Source organism: Elephas maximus, chromosome 4 (genome assembly GCF_024166365.1).
Source record: "Elephas maximus indicus isolate mEleMax1 chromosome 4, mEleMax1 primary haplotype, whole genome shotgun sequence".
NCBI lineage: Eukaryota > Metazoa > Chordata > Mammalia > Proboscidea > Elephantidae > Elephas > Elephas maximus.
This window is the reverse complement of record NC_064822.1, coordinates 89,717,195-89,731,551: the sequence shown is the minus strand read 5'-3', so window position 1 is coordinate 89,731,551 and position 14,357 is coordinate 89,717,195. Positions and strand designations below refer to the sequence as shown.

Sequence of the window (14,357 nt, the reverse complement as noted above, 5' to 3'; positions counted from 1 at the left end):
CACTAAATCAAGTTGAAGTGCCAGACTGCCTTGGTATACTGTAGAAGAAGGAATCCAAAGGTTTAGTGAAATTGGCATGTTAGCATGCATTCATCAGGTTAGACCCACAGACTCACATATGGAGCGCACAGAGGACACACCTTTTACCATAATGGGTGAGGAACAAATTTGTGCAGGGAGTCCCAGCATCTTTGAAGACTGCTGTGATTGCTATTTTATGTAAGTCAGATTTGACAGCGGGAATTGTCCTAACAGAATTAAGACACCTAACTACAATGGGGCTGAATGGATCCCCTGGTGGTAGGGGCCAAGTGGCGGCACTCAATCAACAAAGATAAAGTGGGCATGCTTACTGTAATGACAATGGAGTCAAAGCAGTAATCAGAATAGTCTGACTCGTGTGGACTTACGGAATTGGGTACTTAGTCATGGTGTCCCTAGGAGTGAAAGAGATTGGAAATCTACTAAATAGTTACTTGATCTGTACAAGTGGAAAAATTCTGGGTCAAGTGTACGCAGTCTATCTTGAATTGCCAGAATAGAGAGTCATGGCCCTTCGATCAATTCCCAGACTTGAGCCAGTTTACAAACCCATAACCCCTTGAATGAAGGGGCCCATCTTAGAACCCCATATTAATGAATACTACCCCAGATTTTCTATTAAAAAAAAACAAAAAACTAAACCTGTTGCTGTCGTGTCAATTCCAACGCATAGTGACCCTACAGGACAGGGTAGGGTTTCTAGGGTTCCCTAGAGGAAAGACTCCAATACTCTGCCAAAAACTTATACTGTTAATCTTTCTCCAAGCTTTCTTTAAAGGGATCTACGTCCTTTTACTAGAATGACTGTTCACTGGGGAAAAGGAAATAATCACACTTTTCAGGGATTACTGGATACTGGCTCTGAACTGACAGTAATTCCAGGCGACTCAAAACGTCCCTGTGGCCCACCAGTCAGAGTGGGGGCATATAGAGGTCAGGTTATTAATGGAGTCTTAGCTCATGCCCATCCTCCAGTATGCCCAGTGGTTCTCTGAACCCATCCTGCAGTGATTTCCTCAGTTCCAGAATGCATATTTGGAATAGATATACCGAGCAACTGGCAGATCCATATTGGATCCCTGACAAATGGAGTAAGGGCTATTATAGTAGGAAAAGCCAAGTGAAAACCATTAGAACTGCCCCTGCCTAGGAAAATAGTAAACCAAAAGCAATACCACATTCCTGGAGGGATTGTGGAGATTACTGCCACCATCAAGGATTTGAAGGATGCAAGGGTGGTGATTGCCACCACATCCTCATTCAACTCATCTATTTGGCCTATGCAAAAAACAAATGGATCTGGGAGAACAGCAATGAATTATTGAAAACTTAACCAGGTGGTGACTTTGATTTCAGCTGCTGTTCCAGATGTAGCCTCATTGCTTGAGCAAATTAATACATCTCCTGGCACCTGGTATGCAGCTGTTTATCTGGCTAGTGCCGTTTTCTCCATACCTCTTTCAAAGGACAACCAGAAACAGTTTGCCTTCAGCTGGCAAGGACAGCAACACACTTTTACTGTCCTACCTCAAAGCTATATCAAACCCAGCCCTATGTTATAATTTAGTCCACAAGGATTTTGATCACCTTTCCCTTCCATAAGATGTCATGCTGCTCCATTATATTGATGACATTATGCTAACTGGACCTAGTAGTGAAGAAGTGTGAATGACTTTGGATTTATTGGTAAGATATTTGTGTGTTAGAGGGTGGGAAATTAATCTGATAAAAATTCAGCTGCCTTCCACCTCAGTGAAATTTTCTAGGGGTCCAGTAGTGTGGGGCATGTCGAGATATTTCTTTTTAAAGTGAAAGATAAGTTATTGCATTTGGCCCCTCCCACAACTAAAAAGGAAGCACAAAGCCTTGTGGACGTCTTTGAATTTTGGAGACAACATATCTCTTATTTGGGTGTGCTACTCGGCCTGTTTTTCAAGTGACTTGGAAAGCTGCTAGCTTTGAGTGGGGCCCAGACCAAGAAAAGGCTCTGCCACAGGTTCAGTCTGCTGTGCAAGCCGCTCTGCCACTTGGGCCATATGATCCAGTGTCAGTGTTAGACAGAGATGTAGTTTACAGTCTTTGGCAGGTCCTTATTGGTGAACCACAGCACACACCCTTAGGATTTTGGAGCAAAACCCTACCATCCTCTGCAGATAACTATTTTCCTTTCGAGAAACAGCTTTTGGCTTGTTCCTGGACCTTAGTAGAGACTGAATGCTTAACCATGGGCCACCAAGTCACTATGGGGCCTGAGGTGCCCATCATGAACTGGCTGTCGTCTGGCCCACACAGTCATAAAGTCAGCCGTGCACAGCAACACTCCATTATTAAATGGAAGTGGTATATATGAGCAGGACCTGAAGGCACAAGTTGTATGAGGAAGCAGCCCAAATGACCATGGTCTCCACACCTGTCACATTACCTTCCCACTCCCAGTCTGCTCCTACAGCCTCATGGGGAGTTCCTTATGATCAGTTGACTGAGGAAGAGAAAGCTCATGCCTGTTTTACAGATAGTTCTGCACTATATGAAGGCACCACTTGGAAGTGGACAATGGCAGCACTACAGCCCCTTTCTGGGACTTCCCTGAAGGACAGTAGTGAAGGGAGAGTCTCCCAATGGGTGAACTTTGAGCAATGCACCTAGCTGTTCACACTTTGTTTGGAAGGAGAAAAGGCCAGATGTGTGACTGTATTCTGACTCATGGGCTGTGGCCAATGGTTTGGCTAGATGGTCAGGGACTTGGAAGGAACATGATTGGAAAATTGGTGACAAGGAGGTATGGGGAAGAGGTATGTGGATAGACGTCTCTGAATGGGCCAAGGAAGTGAAGATATTTGTGTCTCATGTGATTGCTCACCAAAGTGTAACCTCAAGAGAGGGATTTTAACAATCAAGTGGATAGGATGGTAGATTCTGTGGAGATCAGCCGTCCTCTTTCACCAGCCACTGCTGTCATTGCTCAATGCGCTCATGAACAAAGTGGCCATGGTGGCAGGGGTGGGTGTTATGCATGGGCTTAGCAACATGGACTTCCACTCACCAAGGCTGACTTGGCTACAGCCACTGCTGAGTGCCCAATCTGCCAGGAGCAAAGATCAATGCTAAGTCCCCAGTATGGCACCATACTTGAGCTGATCAGCCAGCAGCCTGGTGACAAGCTGATTACATTGCCTTGCATTGCACTGCTTCCATCATGGTAAGGGCAGTGTTTTTTTTTTCTTACTGGAATAGACACTTACTGTGGATATGGATTTGCCTTCCCTGCACACAATGCTTTTGCAGAAACTTCCAGCTGTGGACCTACAGAATGCCTTATCCACCATCATGTTATCCCACAGAGCATTGCCTTGGTTCAAGTGGCTCACTCCACAGCAAATGAGGTGTGGCAATGGGCCCATGCTCATGGAATTTACTGATCTTATCACGTTCCCCATAATCCTGAAGCACCTGGTTTGACAGAATGATGGAATGGCCTTCTAAAGACACAATGACAGCACCAGCTAGGTGGCAATACCTTGCAGGGCTGGGGTAATGTTCTCCAGGGGGCTGTATTTGCTCTAAACCAGCATCTAATATATGGCACTTGTTGTCTCATGGCCAGGATTCGTGGGTTCAGCAATCAAAGGATGGAAATGGAAGTGGCACCATTCACTATTATCCTAGTGATCTACTCGTAAAATTTTTGCTTCCTGTCCCCACAACCTTATACTCTGTGGTTCTAGACATCTTAGTTCCAAAGGGAAGAATGCTCCCACCTGGAGACACATCACTGATTCCATTGAGCTGGAAGCTAAGAATGCCACCTGGCCACTTTGGGCTCCTTATGTCTCTAGATCAACAGGCAAAGAAGGGAGTTATCATATTGGCTGGTGTGACTGATCCTGGTTACCAAGAGGAAATTGGATTGATATTACATAATGGAAGTAAAGAGGAGTATGTCTGGAATACAGGAGATTCCTTAGGACATCTCTTAGTACTACCATGCCCTGTGATTCAAGTCAATGGAAAACTACAGCAACGCAATTCCGACAGGACTACTGATGGCCCAGATCCTTTAGAAATAAAGCTTTGGGTCACCCCACCAGACAAAGAACCACGACCAGCCAAGGTGCTTGCTGAGGGCAAAGGGAGTATGGAATGGATGGTGGAAGAAGGTATTTCTAAATACCAGTTAGAGCCACATGACCGGTTGAAGAAATAAGGACTGTAATTGTTATGAGTATTTCTGCTTTGTATTTGTGCATCAAATGTTTTTGTTTTCTTCACTTATAAGATGTAAGCAAAGCTAGTGCATTTTCAGCTGTATGTGCGGTCGTTGTATCATGTTAGGTACAAGTATGACTTTATAACTGTCTTTATTCAGAGATTATGTATGGTTTAAGGAGATGTGTACAAGTGCCAAGTTGATAAGGGGTGGTTAAGGTTGTGTGTCAACTTGGCTGGGCCATGATTCCCAGTGGTTTGACAGTCGTATGATGATGTGATCACTTCTGTGATGAGATCTGATACAATGTGATCACCTCCATGATGGGATCTGCTGTGAGTAGGAATCAGTAGAAAGGGAGTTTCCCTGGGTGTGGGACCTACGTCCAATATAAGTGGACATTCTGGCAACGCTTGTGGGCTTTTGCTTGCTCTGAGTCCTGCAGCTGGCTTCTGTTCATTTGACCTTTGGTTCTTGGGACTTGAGCTAGCAACTTACCTGTGGTCTTGCCTGCTGATCTTGGGATTCATCTATCTTTGCAGCCTGTGAACAAGAGCCCTGCCTCTGACCTGCTGATCTTGGTTAACCAACCCCTGGGACTACGTGAATCATGAGATGCTTCTATCCTGATCCACAGACTTGGGACATCCTAGCCTCAACAACCGTATGAGCTACTTCCTTGATTTAAATCTCTCTCTATATATATTTATATGCTTTACTGGTTTTGCTTCTCTAGAGAACTCATCTTAAAACAGTATGCATATATTAAAATATATCTGTAAGTTTATATATAATGTTTTCAAGTTTCAAAGACAAAGGTCAGATTTATAAAGATACTGATAATGAAAGCCAATAATAATGAAAACTAAAAAAAAAAAAAAAAATGAGGTATTCAACTATGTCAGAACCGACTTATGATAGTCGTCGGAACAGAGCCCTGTCGTAAGTTGGGGACTACCTGTATGTGGCTCAGCTGTGCCTAGCACAGAGTAGATGCGTAACAAACTGTAGCTATGTATAACTAGTTAAGTCATATGATACAGAAAGGTATGAAGTTGTATTGCAAGACTATTGAAAAGAGAATTTTGTCAGGAGGGGATAAAGGCTTCTCAGGGGTGGAAAGCCACCACTGGGCTTTCCATGGATAAATGGATAGATGGATAAATAGAGTTTGACAGGTGACAGTTGGGAAGGATAGTCCAGGTAGAGAAAAGTATAAGCTGCAACACAGAGGTCTGAAAGTTTATCATGTGTTAAGAAAAGAAAATGTGAGCTAAAGATTTATACTCTGCCAAGCTGACATTCAAGTATAAAGGTTATAGCAAAATCATAATGAACATTTAAGAACTTGGAGAATATTGTTCTCATGAGGCCTGCTTGAGAAACATAATAATTAGCCTCAGGTAACTGGTGGAACTGATCATTAATACCATCACAAAAAGAGGTAACCAGACATTATATACTTCCTAACGGAAGAGCATGGGAGCATGGGACCATTTGTGAAGCAGATCTGTGAAGCAGCAATGTGAAGAAAATTGAACCTAAATCTAATCATGCATCTAGGTTCTGCTGCTAGTTAATACAAAAAATGCAGAAAAATGAAACTTCTTAAATAACATCAATGTAGAACTGAGAAATCTTAAAACACAAATGACCTAAATTGCTAAAGAGGAGGGAAACAAAGGTGGGATGGGGAGAAGGAGGGAGGAGCCCATAAATTAAAGGAGGCTTAGGAGCCACGTCAACCCAATTGCAATGTGTTGATACTGATTAAACCAAACAAAATGTAGGGAAAGATGTGTAACATTTGAACACTGGCTAGATTTTTAAAAATGGTATTAGGGGTACACTGTTAATATTGGGGAGTGTGAAGTTGATTTTGTGATATAGATATTTTGTGACACATATATATGTTGTCTTAGTCATCTGGTGCTGCTATAACAGAAATACCACAAGTGGGTGGTTTTAACAAAGAGAAATTTATTTCTTCACGGTAAAGTAGGCTAATAGTCTAAACTCAGGGGGTCAGCTCCAGGGGAAGGCTTTCTCTCTCTGTTGGCATTCTCATCAATCCTCCCCCAGGCTAGGTGCGTCTTTGCACAGGAACCCTGGGTCCAAAGGATGCGCTCTGCTCCTGGCACTGCTTTCTTGGTGGTATGAGGTTCCCATGTCTCTCTGCTCACTTCTTTCTTTTATATCTCAAGACTTTGCCTCGAGACACAGACTTGTAGGTTAAGTCCTGCCTCACTAACACAACTGCTATCCATCCTCCCTCATTAACATCAAAGAGGCAGGATTTACAACATACGGGAAAATCACACAATACTGGGAATTATGGCCCAGCCAAATTGATACACACTTTTTTGGGGGGACATAATTCAATCCATGACATATATGTATATATAAAAGATACATGCTGAGAAATTTTGCAAATGAAATCATATGATGTCTAGGATTTGCTTCAAAATAATACAGGAGGGAGAATGTGGGTGGGGGTACAGATGACACAAAATTGGTCATGAGCTGAAGCTAGGTGATGGGTACAAGGGGGTTCATTTTGGTTCATTCTTTGGTTTTGTCTACTTTTGAAAATTTCCATATTAAAAAGTTTTCAAAATCTATAAGTACAGGCCAGAGATGGTAAGAAGTTGGTTTAGGACAATGGCAATGAAGCATTTCTAGCAGAGAAGCACAGGTACCTATATAACCTTGATCAAAAAGCCACCCTCTGTTCTCTGGATGTTGAGGGATACCTACCTATGTAGCCAGATCAGCGAATCAATTCTCATTGTAAGTGGCGTGACAGGTGTTACAGCCAGACTGGTTTCGTGGCAGTAAGAACAGAAAGGTGCAGACAAAATTGTGAGAAAATTTGGAAGCAACCAGATACCTGGTTCCATAATGGGAGGGAGAGAAAGTAGGAGTCAAGGATGAAAGCGAGACTTCTAGTGTAGGTAACATTATACTATATAATCCAATGTTTCTGGTCTCTGGGCTGGTGACACCCTATGATGTCTCCTATGATGTCTGAATTATACAATTTTGTTTTGCCTTAAATTTGGCTCTCCATTACAGAAAACAGAACTAATCATATACCAAATTCTTAGCACATTATTGTCATTGGTTTGTGCAAGGTCCATCTCTTATTTTACTCACTATTAACCCCTTTTCCCATTTGCATCCTCTTTTCCTCCTATAGTCAAGCATTCTAATCTATTTAATGTTCTGTTTTGGTATGGTTCTTGCAAAATGTGTATCTTTGTGTGCACATATATTTTTGTTTACAGAATATGTACATCTTTCTCTCTTAGTTTTGGGCACTATGCTTTAAATCCAGCCACGTTGCTATGTGTAATCTGATCTGTTGCTTCTAATTGCTTTACAGTAATCCATGTGCACATCTACCCTGTTATGGATTGAATTGTGTCCCGAAAAATGTGTGTCAACTTGGCTAGGCCATGATTCACAGTATTATGTGGTGGTCCTCCATTTTGTCATCGAATGTAGTATCTGATGTGTTGTAAATCCTAATGTCTATGATGTTGATGGGATCCCTGGTGGTACAGTGGTTAACAGCTTGGTCAACAGTTTGAATCCACCAGCTGCTCCTTGGAAACCCTATGGGCCAGTTTTACTCTGTTCTATAGGGTCACTATGAGTTGGAATCGACTCAATGGCTGTGGGTTTGATTTTTTGTTTTATGATGTTAGTGTGGCAGGATTGGAGGCAGTTATGTTAATGAAGCAGGACACAATATACAGGATTAGATTACAGCTACCACTTGTGGTATTTCTGTTATAGTGGCCCCAGATAACTTAGACAGAATTTGGTATCAGGAGTGAGGTGCTGCTCTAACAGATGCTTCCAATGTGGAAGCAATTTTGGAATTGAGTAATGGGTAGAAGCTGGAAAAGTTTTGAAGTGCCTAACAGTAAAAGCCTAGATAGCCCTGAGGAGACCATTGGTAGAATTATGGACATCAAAGACTATTCTGGTTAGGGCTCAGAAGGAAGTGAGGAGAGCCGTAGAACGAGAGATGGTGCAGACAGTGAGAAGCAGCAGCAGAGAAATGGCAGCAGCAGAACCAGGAGACTGGCGTGAGAAGGTAAGGGAGACGGCCCATGGAGCAAGAGAGCTGAGTGCCTTCAGACAGGAGGCTTCCTGGAGGAGTGGGGTGCCTGTGGCACTGATCAGTGGGGCTAGGTTTGCCAACCCACGGAGCGAGAGAGCTGAGTGCCTTCTGGCTGAGATTTACTGGTGGAGTGGGGTACCTCCAGGCACTTATTGGTAGAGCTAAAGAGCTTTGTAACACTTGCCTGAACTGGGCAGAGGCTGGGCTGGCTCAGAAACCTGAGGGTGTGAGGGGCCGAGAGGGCACGGAACCAGGAAAAAGACGCTGAAGAGACAGGAGCACAGAAGCAGAGCTGCCTTGATCTCAAAGGATAGGACAATGACCCCTCAGGTCTCAAAGGATGGGGTCATGGTGTCCTAGGTTTCAAAGAATCAAATCTTCACTAACTCAGTTCTAGAGCGTAGGGCTGCCTTTCATGAGTGCCAGCAGGGCAGAGATACAGTTGGTCCTCCGTATCTGCGAGTTCCTCATCTGTGGATTCAACTGAGGATTGAAAATATTCAGGGGGAAAAAAAAAAAAAAGATCCAAAAAGCAAAACGTGAGTTTGCCCTGCGCCTTGCACTATGCTGAATCCATGCTAACGAAGTGACGTGTAGGCATCCCCTGCTGTATCCTCCCGCTATTTCACAGATGCTCAGTCTCTCTAGCATTCTTCGTTTTCACATTGTTCGCCTCCAGTCTTGCCTTTACTCCCTTAATAGAGAACTGTATAACAACTATTTACACAGCATTTACATTGTGTTAGGTATTATAAATAATCTAGAGATGCTTTAAAATGCACAGGAGGATGTGCGAAGGATATATGCAAATAACCAAAAACCAAACCAAAGCAAGTGCCGTAGAGTCGATTCTGACTTGTAGCGATACTATCCCATTTTATACAGGGGATTTGAGCACCCATGGATTTTGGTATCCTCGGGAGTCATGGAACCAATCTTCCTCGTACACCGAGGAACCACTACTTCTCATAAGGCCTCTCTGAATCAGCTCCATCAGACGTACGACATAGCCTGCTATCTTGTTGTGGAGCTTCTTGCTGGGAATAATGGTGATCTCCTCTCACATAAGCTTGTGGGTGTGGAAGTTGTTGCCCAGGCATGTGTAGTACTTCACACTGATGACTCAGGCCATGGTCACAACAAATGTTGACAAGGTCCTGGTAAAAGACATGTGCTGTCTCCTCGATTTGTACTCTCCTGTGATGTGAGATGTGTTCTACTTCCTATCACTAGGCTGTCCTGATGGTTAAGAACTCTAATGAGATGTGTTCTTTCCTGGCTCTTTACTAGTCTTCTAAAGTAGATAACGGCTTAAGAGTAGAATCTGTTTTCCTGAGAGTAACTACCAATTATTGAGTCTTAATTATATGCCACACAATGTGCTAAGTAATTTACTTCTGTTATTATCCAGTTTTAGAGGTAATAAAGCTAATGCTCTACAAAGCTGACTTACACATAGCTGGTACGCTTACTCACCTGCACCTGAATGTAAATCTTTCCTAGAAAAAAATAATCTGCATCAATGGAGAAACATTTAAGTGAGTTTCCATTTTTTACTCTATGTTGTTTTACTTGCTATTTATTAGAAGGCATTTAAAAAAATTTTTTTTATTGTGCTTTAAGTGAAAGTTTACAAATCAAGTCAGTCTCTCACACAAAAACCCATATACACCTTGCTACACACTCCCAATTACTCTCCCCCTAATAAGACAGCCTGCTCTCTCCCTCCACTCTCTCTTTTTGTGTCCTTTTCACCAGCTTCTAACCCCCTCCACCCTCTCATCTCCCCTCCAGGCAGGAGATGCCAATATAGTCTCAAGTGTCCACCTGATCCAAGAAGCTCATTCCTCACCAGCATCTCTCTCCAACCCATTGTCCAGTCCAATCCATGAGTTAAGAGTTGGCTTTGGGAATGGCTCTTGTCCTGGGCCAACAGAAGGTCTGGGGGCCATGACCACCGGGGTCCTTCCAGTCTTAGTCGGACCATTAAGTCTGGTCTTAGGAGAATTTGGGGTCTGCATCCCACTGCTCTCCTGCTCCTTCAGGGGTTCTCTGTTGTGTTCCCTGTCAGGGCAGTCATCAGTTGTAGCCGGGCACCATCTAGTTCTTCTGGTTTCAGGATGATGTAGTCCCTGGTTCACGTGGCCCTTTCTGTCTCTTGGGCTCGTTCGTAATCACCTTGTGTCCTTGGTGCTCTTCATTCTCCTTTGATCCAGGTGGGTTGAGACCAATTGATGCATCTTAGATGGCTGCTTGCTACCGTTTAAGACTCCAGATGCCATTCTTCAAAGTGGGATGCAGAATGTTTTGTTAGTAGATTTTATTATGCCAATTGACTTAGATGTCCCCTGAAACCATGGTCCCCAGACCCCTGCCCCTGCTACGCTGGCCTAGAAGGCATTTTGAAAAAAAATATTATGAAGGTTTTTAAAGGCTATATCCTTTTCCTATTTCCTATTATGATCAGTTTGTTGCTTATTTCCTTTTCTATGGCCCAAGAATAATTTCATTGTCAATCTACAGGAGGAGAATATGAAGTCTCTCAGGATTCCTGCTGAGATTAAGGGAAATATTCTTATTTTTAAAATCAGTAATTCACTGGATTTATTCTGGCACAGACACCTGCCTTAAGGCTTTAATTAAAACTATATGGTTTTAAAGAGATTAGTTTCCAATAGGCTGAAAAATATCAACATTGTGATAATTGTGAAACATATGTGGTAACATTCAGACCAGATAACAAGAATTAGCTCAGTTATGTCTGGGGAGGTAAAACTTTCCCACCCAGCTTTTGCCTGATCTTAATTACTAACAAGAAGAATCCAAGAAAAACAATTCAAATTGAGCAGCTGGAAGCAAACACCAGAAGGAGAAGTAGGAAACTGACATAGAAGGTAAGACAGCCAACAAAAGGTGCATTACAAAGCCAGCTTCCCTTTGGAAAAACCCTGGGAAAGAATGCAACATACGCACCTCAGAATTATCCCACCTGAAGGATGAAAGCACTGAGAAGTCACAAGTGATGGCTGCTCCTTGTGTGTGTGGGTAATTTTCTGTGTTTCTGCTTTACCCCACAATCCCACAGAGCACCTTCTGCAGTTGGGTGTGAGGAGGGTGAGCCCTCATGCACAGAGATGCAGAAACTCACAGTCAGGAATCACCAGGACACACTGACAGTCCTGAGGAATATGGGCAGGGCACTGGCAGCAGCACATGTTGTGCGGATGAGGATGAGGAGAAACAGGCCTCATATGTTGCTGATGGGAGTAGAAATGGTACTACTTACATGGAAAAAAAGTACAATTGATCCAATAATTCTGTTTTTTAGGGATTTCTCCTGCAGATATACTCACAAATGTACAAAATGGTCTGTGAATAAGATTATTCCTGCAGCATTATTTATAACGGTTGCTGTTGTTGTTAGGTGCCTCCGAGTTGGTTCTGACTTATAGCAACCCTACCTACAATAGAATGAAACACTGCTGAGTCCTGCGCCATCCTCACAATCATTGTTAGGTTTGAGCCCATCTCATTAATGGTCTTTCACTTTTTTGCTGGACCTCTAGTCTACTAAGCATGATGTTCTTCTCCAGGGACTGGTCCCTACTGATAACATGCCCAAAGTATATGAGACGAAGTCTCATCATCCTAGCTTCTAATGAGCATTCTGGCTCTACTTCTTCCAGGACAGATTTGTTCATTCTTCTGGCAGTCCACAGTAAATTTAATATCCTTCACCAACACCATAATTCAAATGCATCAATTCTTTGGTATTCCTTATTCATCATCCAGCTTTCACATGCATATGAGGCAATTGAAAATACCATGGAGTGGGTCAAGCACACCTTAGTCCTCAAGGTGACATCTTTTCGACACTTAGAAGAGATCTTTTGCAGCCAATATGCCCAATGCAATGTGTCATTTGATTTCCCGACTGCTGCTTCGATGGGCGTTGGTTGTGGATCCAAGTAAAACGAAATCCTTGACAACTTCAAACTTCTCTCTGTTTATCGTGATGTTGGCTTATTGGTCCAGTTGTGAGGATTTTTCTTTTCTCTATGTTGAGATGTAATCCATACTGAAGGTTGTAGTCTTTGATCTTCATCAGTAAATGCTTCAAGTTCTCTTCACCTTCAGCAAGCAGGATTGTGTCATCTGCGTAACGCAGGTTGTTAATGAGTCTTCCTCCAATCCTGATGCCATGTTCTTCACACAGCCCAGCTTCTTAGGTTATTTGCTCGGCACACAGATTGAATAAGTATGGCGAAAGGATACAACCCTGATGCACACCTTTCCTGATTTTAAACCATAATATAATAGTAAAAAGTCGGAAATAACCTAAATAGTCTTTACTGGAGGACTGGTTAAATAAATCGTGAAGCATTTAAACAATGCAATACTATGCTGGTTTGAAAGAGAATGAGGAAGCTCATTGTATAATGATACGGGATGATTGCAAAGATATACTGTTAAGAGAAAAGGGCAAGGTGCAGCAGTATTTGTATGTTGTATGTGAATATTTGGCTAAAAAAGATGGGGTTATTTGTTGTATGTGCATAAAATGCCTAGAAAAATACACAAGAGTCAGTTAACACTGGTTGTCTTTGAGGAGAGGAACTGAGGTCAGAGTGAAGGGAGACACCACTCTGTAGAGTGACTGTATTGCATTAGCTATTAAAATAAATTTAAATAATTTACAGAGAATATTTTATTTTGAGGGAAGCAGGGATCTACTAAAATTTTGTTTTGATATTTTACTGAAAATCAGGGAGGTACAGGATCAGACCTGTTAGGACAGACTGGTAGTTAGGAGACATACAAGGTCCAGGGAGGCCAAAGGGAGAGTGAATGACTGGTAAAGCAGGAGCTAAATAAAAGTAGTCCCCAGGGCTAAGGCTCCAAACAGTCAGGGAATATTACTCAGCTCTTAACCTCTCAGGCAATGCACTCTAGAGGGGAGGGGACTCAGCCTGAAGGTAGACAGTATCAAAATATCCAACATTGGATCATTAACATATTTTGGGGACACTTTTGCATGTAGAAGAATGCAATGTATCCTAAACTATTTCCTAGTCCAATCCCTTCCTGGGAAATCTGTGTCGGAGTCTGTATCAGGAATCTGAGCACTTGTAATGTACTGAGAAAATGAGTGAAGCAAGAGTACAGAGAGATTGAAATTGCTTTGTTTGTGATTCAGTGACAGAATGAAACACAGATAGGAGGAGAGTATTTTTTCCCACCTAATGAGCTGCCTGTCTCTTGGAACATGTACTGTGTGGCTACCCATCTGACGGTTAACATCTTTTCTTTATGCTGTAGGTGCTGCTCTAGTTATCTCCTCCAGACAGCTGGCTTTGGCACTGAGCAATGCTCAACCATTCTATTTCATTTTGACATGAGTTTAAGAGGAATTTGAGAGTCGGTGGGCTGCAAGGACTGCTTTCCAGGGCCTCTCAAAATACCACCCTGGTAGATAAGGTAAGATCCAGGATAAGATAACTACAACTAGTTGTCATGGAGTTGACTTTAACCCATGGTGACACTATGTGTGTTGGAGAAGAACTGTGCTCCATAGGGTTTTCAATGGCTGATATTTTGACAATAGATCACTAGGCCTTTCTTCTGAGGAGCCTCTGGGTGGACTTTAACTTCCAACCTTTGGTTAGCAGCTGAGGTCTTAACCATTTGCACCACCCAAGAATAAGATATGCCTCTTCTTATTTCAGTGCATCGAAGCAAGACCAAATTTACCCTTCAAGAAAGAAATACAGGAAATTCACTTACACACCTTAGAAGAGAATTCCTGTGTCAGTGTTCTTAAGAAAAAGAATCAGCTGGAATGAGGTATTTAGAATATCCCGAAGTAAATCATCGTCTTTCCATTTTAGAATTTCCAGAAAAGATAATTATATTCTTCTAGGAAGTAGGGAAACAAATTTCTTTAGAACTCAGAAGGATATTAAATCATTCATTTCA

The 14,357-nt window shown here is 42.5% G+C and overlaps 1 pseudogene; it reads left to right on the top strand.

Moving 5' to 3' along the window:
- The first annotated feature begins 285 nt into the window (after window positions 1-285).
- On the top strand, window positions 286-4,255 carry LOC126076288 (uncharacterized; annotated as a pseudogene).
- Window positions 4,256-14,357: the final 10,102 nt, after the last annotated feature.